This window comes from Eurypyga helias, unplaced genomic scaffold (assembly GCF_000690775.1).
Source record: "Eurypyga helias isolate BGI_N326 unplaced genomic scaffold, ASM69077v1 scaffold3422, whole genome shotgun sequence".
In the NCBI taxonomy this organism is placed as follows: Eukaryota; Metazoa; Chordata; class Aves; order Eurypygiformes; family Eurypygidae; genus Eurypyga; species Eurypyga helias.
Window position 1 is genome coordinate 17,563 of NW_010233883.1, and position 7,121 is coordinate 24,683.

The 7,121-nt window shown below is 34.7% G+C and overlaps 1 protein-coding gene across 2 annotated transcripts in view; it reads left to right on the forward strand.

Annotated features, from left to right (window-relative positions):
• Positions 1 to 2,922, forward strand: part of LOC104517241 (glutamate receptor 2) — a 19,323-nt gene extending 16,401 nt beyond the window's left edge. For both annotated transcript variants that reach the window (XM_010161836.1, XM_010161835.1), the window contains exon 5: positions 59 to 2,922. The gene's annotated coding sequence lies outside the window, so the exon portion shown is untranslated. The remainder of the gene's footprint in view (positions 1 to 58) is intronic.
• The last annotated feature ends 4,199 nt before the right edge of the window (positions 2,923 to 7,121 follow it).

The window sequence follows — 7,121 nt, forward strand, 5'->3', positions numbered from 1 at the left end:
TGCCTCAAACATTGAATTTCTGTAATGTATCATTTTATTTTTCTTTCTCTTTCTTAAGATGACCTTGAATGATGCCATGAGGAGCAAGGCAAGGCTATCAATTACAGGAAGTACTGGAGAAAATGGACGTGTTATGACTCCAGAATTTCCAAAAGCAGTGCATGCAGTACCTTACGTGAGTCCTGGCATGGGAATGAATGTCAGTGTGACTGATTTCTCGTGATTGATAAGAACCTTTTGAGTGCCTTACACAATGGTTTTCTTGTGCGTTTATTGTCAAAGTGGTGAGAGGCATCCAGTATCTTGAAGACTTTTCTTTCAGCCAAGAATTCTTATATTTGTGGAGTTCATCTTGGATTGTAATGAATGCTTAGTTCAAAACACAACACCATTTTCTACACAAGTTCAAGATGAAGCTTGACTGACATGCACAGCTAACATGGAAGTACTGTAATCTAACTGAAGTCGTTGTACAGGCAACACACCAGTTTCTGCAGCCACCATTGTTAGTCCCTTGGTTCATATTGACTTAAGCACACTTGACATCAATTGCATCAAGATGTGACATGTTTTATAAGAAAAAAAGAAAAAAAAACCAAAAACATTTAAAATGGAAAAAAAATATTTTTAGGTATTTTCACAAACAAAAACTGGCTTTTAAATAAATTTGCTTCCATAATGGTTGAATATGACAAAAGAAAAAAAAGCAAGAAAAAAAAAGGAAATCTAGACTGCGGGGAAGTGGAATATGAAAATAAGGCTTAAGGCATCAGTTCCATATTTTTCAAAGCCAAATATGTAATGTTGAGAAGAGAAGAAGTAATAATTAAAAGGTTCAAATCTTGTAATTTAATATTGTTATTAAAACTTTGACGTATATCCTATTCTTTAACATTTGGTGTTAATATAAAATTACTTGGCAATGCTTGACATTTGAAATAAACTTTTTTCTATGGTTTTATTTGCAAGTGTTCCATTAATTTTACTAGCTACAGTTGAGTTACAAAGAGTCTAAAAGGACACTGTCAAGGTTGGGTCAGAGTTTTAGTTCTTGGCAGTGTCGCCACCCCCAGCTCACCTGAATCTGTTCAGCAGTTTTTTCTGCAGATGAGCCCAAGCTGTGATGCTCAGATACGCATTTTGAACTCTGAAGATCAAGGTGGTTCTGGATTGGAGTTGTACTTCATACCAGCACATGAGGAGTCAGATAGGTGCTGATTTAGAGCTCCTCTTAACTCGGACGTGCAGGGACTTATGATCCAAAGATTTGGTTCATATCTATCTCTACTTTTGTACAATTGCGTTCATAAATACATGTACAGAGAGAGAAGACTATAGGTGAAAATTGCTAAATGGCAAACAGTAAAATAGCGTTAAATATCTCTTTTTAAGTATGAAAAACCTACAGGCTTCAATTTGTTCCTTTAAGGAAACAGTTTTCAAACTGTTGAAAGGTAATTCTAAGCAGTAGCTAGTAAAGTTCTTTGTTACGAAAAAAAAAACCAAAACCTTGGCAATGTCTTTTTAAATTGATAATAACTTGAATTAGATGCAATTCTGTACTGATGAAAATATAAAAACTTTCCTGAATCTTAATCATTATGAATATTCTTTGCAATCTGAAGTTACCATACATTTTAATTTTGTGTATTTAAAAATGATAACTCTACTTACAAAGCAAAAAGGAATCCTAGGAGGGGTGCAATAACATTAATTTAAATGCTAATGGAAATCAAAGCTACATCTTGTTTCTCTAGCTTTCCCTGTAGATAAAACTCCCTACATTTGATTGAAAAGCTTACATTTTTCTGCATTGTGGATACATTGCCTCATGCAGTATCAGTAAATCTCTATTTTGCACTTAAATAAAATCTGACTGTGACTTGCAGTTCTAGTTGGAATTCATTTCTTAGGCTTAAGTAGAATATTTACTGAACATTGGAGAAGACAGAGCCTTTGTCAGAAACTTGAAATCCCTTCTTGTCATATGAGCTCAGAGCCTGTTTCCGCAAGCATGTGAACACAGTGTATACTCTCTGTGCCATCAGCTAAAGAGGTATATACAGTGTTTCCAGTGTCAGACTTAACCAGTAACTCCCCCAAATTAAACTAAACCGTTTCTTGACGCATCTGCGATCCATAGGTGTTCTGTGCATTACTCCTCATCAGGAATGTTGGGGGATGCAGTCTGATTTTTAGTGTTCAATGCTAGAATGACCAAACTAAAACAATATTTACATGGTAATCTAAACCTTTTGAATTGCATTACTGTATACAGTGGAAAGCTATTTATTGTACCTCTGGGCTTATTCCTCTAAAAACCGTAGCATAAAAAAATATTTGTCAAGCCTGAACTGATGTATATAACTGAAATAATGTAAAGTTATATTTTCATGTTTTTATACTTACAACATGATGGGAATACATAATGTATGAGTATTTCACATGCAGATAATATTGATTGGATAATACACATCTCAGTTAAAAAGCAGTAATCATAGTTTAATATCCATGTTACAGTACATCAGTATATTGCTATATAAAGTATGTCTGTGTGCATTTAAGTGAAAAATAGTCAAGAGTGATGAAAGCTGTCCAAGGGTTTTTTATTCATTTTATAGGAAAACTGTTATGGAGCAACCAAAATGTTTATGAACTCAAACTTGTGTAAATTTCAAAATGTCCTTTACTGTAGCTTTTTGTTTACAGTACAGTATCTTATTTTCTGCTTTGTTAAATGAGTAATGGTACAAAGCTGGACATACACTTTCTAAGACATTAACGTTTCCGTTTTTTCATGTATACCTATATGATAAAAAATGCTTCTGATTTTATTTTTCAATCTAACACATGATGGCTTTTCTGGAGTGTTGTATAAACTTCAATCATACATAAAAAAATCTTCTTAAAAAAGGCAAAAGACCTTTAACGTCTGTTTAGTATTATTGAAATCTGGTTTCTTATTTACTATAAATGTATTTTTCTAAGATTTTACATAGAGAAAACCTGTTTCTCCCCACAGACATGAAATTTCCTTGAAGAGTTTTGCAAGAAGGATATAAATCTTCTCCCAGATCATCTTGTCTCTCAAGGGTAGATCTACTGTAGTTCGCATTAACGCTGAACTAAGTAATGTAACTTTCTTGCCAACAATGTAATTGTATTTCTGGAATGTTACCTTCTTGATCATGGTTAGAATGGCAGTGTAGTAGGATGATAATGCTGGTAGATTTAAATATCTATTCAGTAACTACTTGAAAATTGCCATCTTGAATCAGATATTTTTTACTTCAACAGATTGCTGATGTGTCCAAAACAGAACGAACCTGAGAAATAGCAATTATTTTAGGTATATATTAGTAGTGTTGCTACCAAAGATCTAGTACAGCAAGGACTTTGCTATAACAGCCAACAAATTGAGTTTGAAGACATTTGCAGTGTAAAAAGTTCAACATTTTTATTTAAATGTATTACACATTTATACAGAGTGTGTCTTGGGATATCAGCCTCCTCTTTGGCTGATAGATGTGGACAGTACCTTTACACAAAGTACAGTGCACAAATAGTTGCATTTTAAAATGCAAACACATGATTTCAGCTATCACTTGGTACAGTTCGTTATATGAATACAGTGGTCACCAAGAAAACAGAATCAGTAGCAGCTGTTCTGCATGATATCCCCAGAGGCTACTCCGACCTGTTTCACAGTACCAAAGTTTATTATTTATTAAATCTGTCCATTTATCCTGTCATGGGATCACAAAAATTTGCTGTGAGAGACCTATTGGGTGCAAATTATTTTAGGAATTGATATTATGTCGAGCACTTAGAATAAAATTCAGCAATTACTTAGCTGTGGACTTAACTGAACATTTTCCCTAGCATCAATTTTTGTAGATAATAGACATTACTATATACCAGTAAAAGATAAAATGGAGTTAGGGAATTGTATTCAGTAATGGCACCTATGTGACGAATTTCATTCAATCTATGCCTACTGTTGGTCTTCCTGAAATTTCTGCTCATACTACTCCTAATAATCTAAACTTTCGGGCTGCTTCATGTAGATCAATGGTAAAATTGCCCTAAATTTTTTCTTTTTTCGATCTTGAATGCTCTCTTTCCTCTCTCAAGGAGAAGTTTGATAAGCATGTCTACATCTAATATCTGGGGAACTATGGGAACTTGAAGTGGTAATAACTTCACGACAAAAGGTCTCAATTAACTCCTATGTGCATTTAGTAGCTGTCAACTCCTTGTACCCCGAAGTAACTGTAATATTCATAATGCATCTTTTTTTTTCCTCAAGATTTCTGTAAGATAGTGAAAATTACTTGGATGATCAACGCTACAGTTAGTCATTTAGTGCTTTAACATAAAATTTATGGAATTCATATTATTTGGGGAAAAAAAAAGGAACTGTTTAAAATAGTATTTTTGTAAACAGTGGCAAAAAATAGAACACAGTAAGATGCGATACAAAAATTCTGAGAATTACAGATCTAACTCACCTGCACCATCCACTGCACTGTTCTATCTGTCTCCTTTGTATATCTGTTACTGCTAATGAAAAGGAAAATTTGGCTACCTCTATAGACATCTCAGTGCTTTACTTACCACAGTAGTAATAAAATTGTTATTAACTAAACAAAAAGCATGATCCCCCTTAATTCCACAAAGTTGTCCAGTGAATGACTTTGTAGCATTCACCAAAAGTTGTTCCTCAGAATACACCCACAACTCTCACACGATAGGAAAGGACCTTTGCTACATGCTGTAGGTATAGAGGAAAAGATTGCATTTTAATTGGAATTATTTCAAACAAATGCTGATTTTTCAAGACTCACATCTTTGTGTTAAAGCGTTTACTCCTACTAGTCTTCCTACTGAAGACTGTAATTTAAAATATATATTAAAATTAAAACAGGTTTTATTTATTTGCTTTAAAGATCTGAAGCCTGATTTTGAAAATTTATCTTACAGAGTAGAAAAGGGCTGGTAAACGTTAGTGCCTATACCAACCCCTTGAAATTGTCTTTGATTAGTTCATATCTGGAGGTGGGGAAAATGCTACAAAACCAGGGGTTCCAGTGGATCCCATGAGCTGTGCAGGGCTGCACTGCCTCTTTTGCATCTTTCCATGCACAGAAGAGAAGCAGGTGGACAAAGCTGGAACAGGAGTGGGAGTGCCAGCTTCATGTCATTCTTCTGTCCTCCCTCAGTCCTAAAAGGTGAAGGACCATCCAAACCTGATGCCAGGGAGGATTTATCCCTATTTTCTAAGGATAGAACATACTACTAATTTTTTTATTTCCTTTTACAAACCCACTGTTGGTGAAGTTTTGAAATTATAATTCTCTGTTTTAGTTGATGGTAAACAATTCTCAAAATTGGAAAATAAAATCTGTTTCCAAAGTCATTGACCGTCAGTAATGTGTGCATGAGCTACCTTCTTAGAAGGGGACAGCCCCAAATCCTTCTGGCATGTGCTTTACTGAAGCATCAAGAGCATATTGTTAAAAATATACTTGGAGGCTTTTATATGATGACTTTTCACCGGATTTTCAAGTTGTCTTGTTACTCCCTGCCCTTCAGCACTGTGTTCTCTAAGAGAAAAATGTAATTAAAGAAGTCAAGCTATAGCTCTTTCACTTAATAGTATGCTTTACAAATACGATACTATTTTTCTGTCATTGTTTTCCTTATGAGTTTCACTATAAATCACAAACACATTTTGGGTTTCCTCATGCTCCTGAAGAGAGGAATATTCACAGAAGTATTTTTTCTGGTTTTGAACAAAAGCTATGTTCTATTCTGTCACAATGACTAAAGATACAATAGTACAAACTGCACGATTTTTACTGAGGTGCTTGTTTTTATATTTGCTACTGTTGTTTTTAATAATATCACAAAACTGTTGGAAGAGTATTTACATAAATTTGGAAGTAAGTAGCTTGGCAGCTAATACAAGTTACCTGTAGCTGGAATTTATCATTCAGTTTCAGCTACTATGCATTAATAAATATGCAGAGTTGCTGATATATGAAAAGAGATTGTGGATGTTCCAGTTTATATATATGTATACGTATCCATACACAAATATGGAAATGCAATAGTAAAACTAGTGCCGGGTTTGATAAGGCCATACTCAAAAATGTTGATAACCACAGCAATAATTCATAGTAGAGCCAGTAGTGAGAGGAAGGCTCATAAGCGAGTGCCTTACCACCCTTGGTTTGAATAAATACGGGACCTTACATTTCCATAGGACAGTAAGATAGTCCCATGGGATTCAATCAACAGCGAATCCCCTAACTTCAAAATCTGGTGTAACTCCTGCGATCGTCTTTGTTCTCACTGACAGGATTAAGTTCTACAGAACTTCTGTGAGAAAACGAGGCCCTTCCACACCACCGTGGCCTACATAAAAAAGTCAAATGAAAGCTATTGCATGTGTCATTGCCTCTCACTTAATCAGCAGGGATGATGGGTTTATGTATATGCATGTATATGCTTAATTTTTTCAAATTACAGTGTCTTATCTATTTAAAAATCCATGCAGTTAATCTGAGAGGCTCAGGTTTAGTTAAATCTAACATTACATGAATAAGGGCAAATAAAACATGACTCTTTGTAAGCTATTACTTGATTTTCTGAACCAAAACCTCTGTAAGTAGTTAATGCCTCCAGAACAAAATGCTGGGCATTGACAGGGCTGGATACTACACTACCTACTTTGAACATTGTGCAATAATGCATACTCCTATGGTGCTGTGGCAGAATTCCGTCCACGTTTTGTATTATTTTTTTATTGGCATAGACAAATGTATACTATAAGCTATGGGAAAACACTCAGTGTAGGTTTGGCAGACAATTTTCTATTGATTGGTTGTATCTGTGGCATTGCCATGTTCTTTAAATTTGCAGCTTCAGAATGTAAAAATAAAGCATGCGATAAACCGTTTCTATAAAGCCATTATCTTTAGTGAGAGCAGAACTTTACTTGGCATATTTTCTTCATCCTGACGGCTATACTTAGCTAAAGTACTTGCTTTCCACAGGAATAGTTTTCGCTGTTTTTCACTGTATGCTCTTGTTTATTCTATGAGACCTAAAAATAT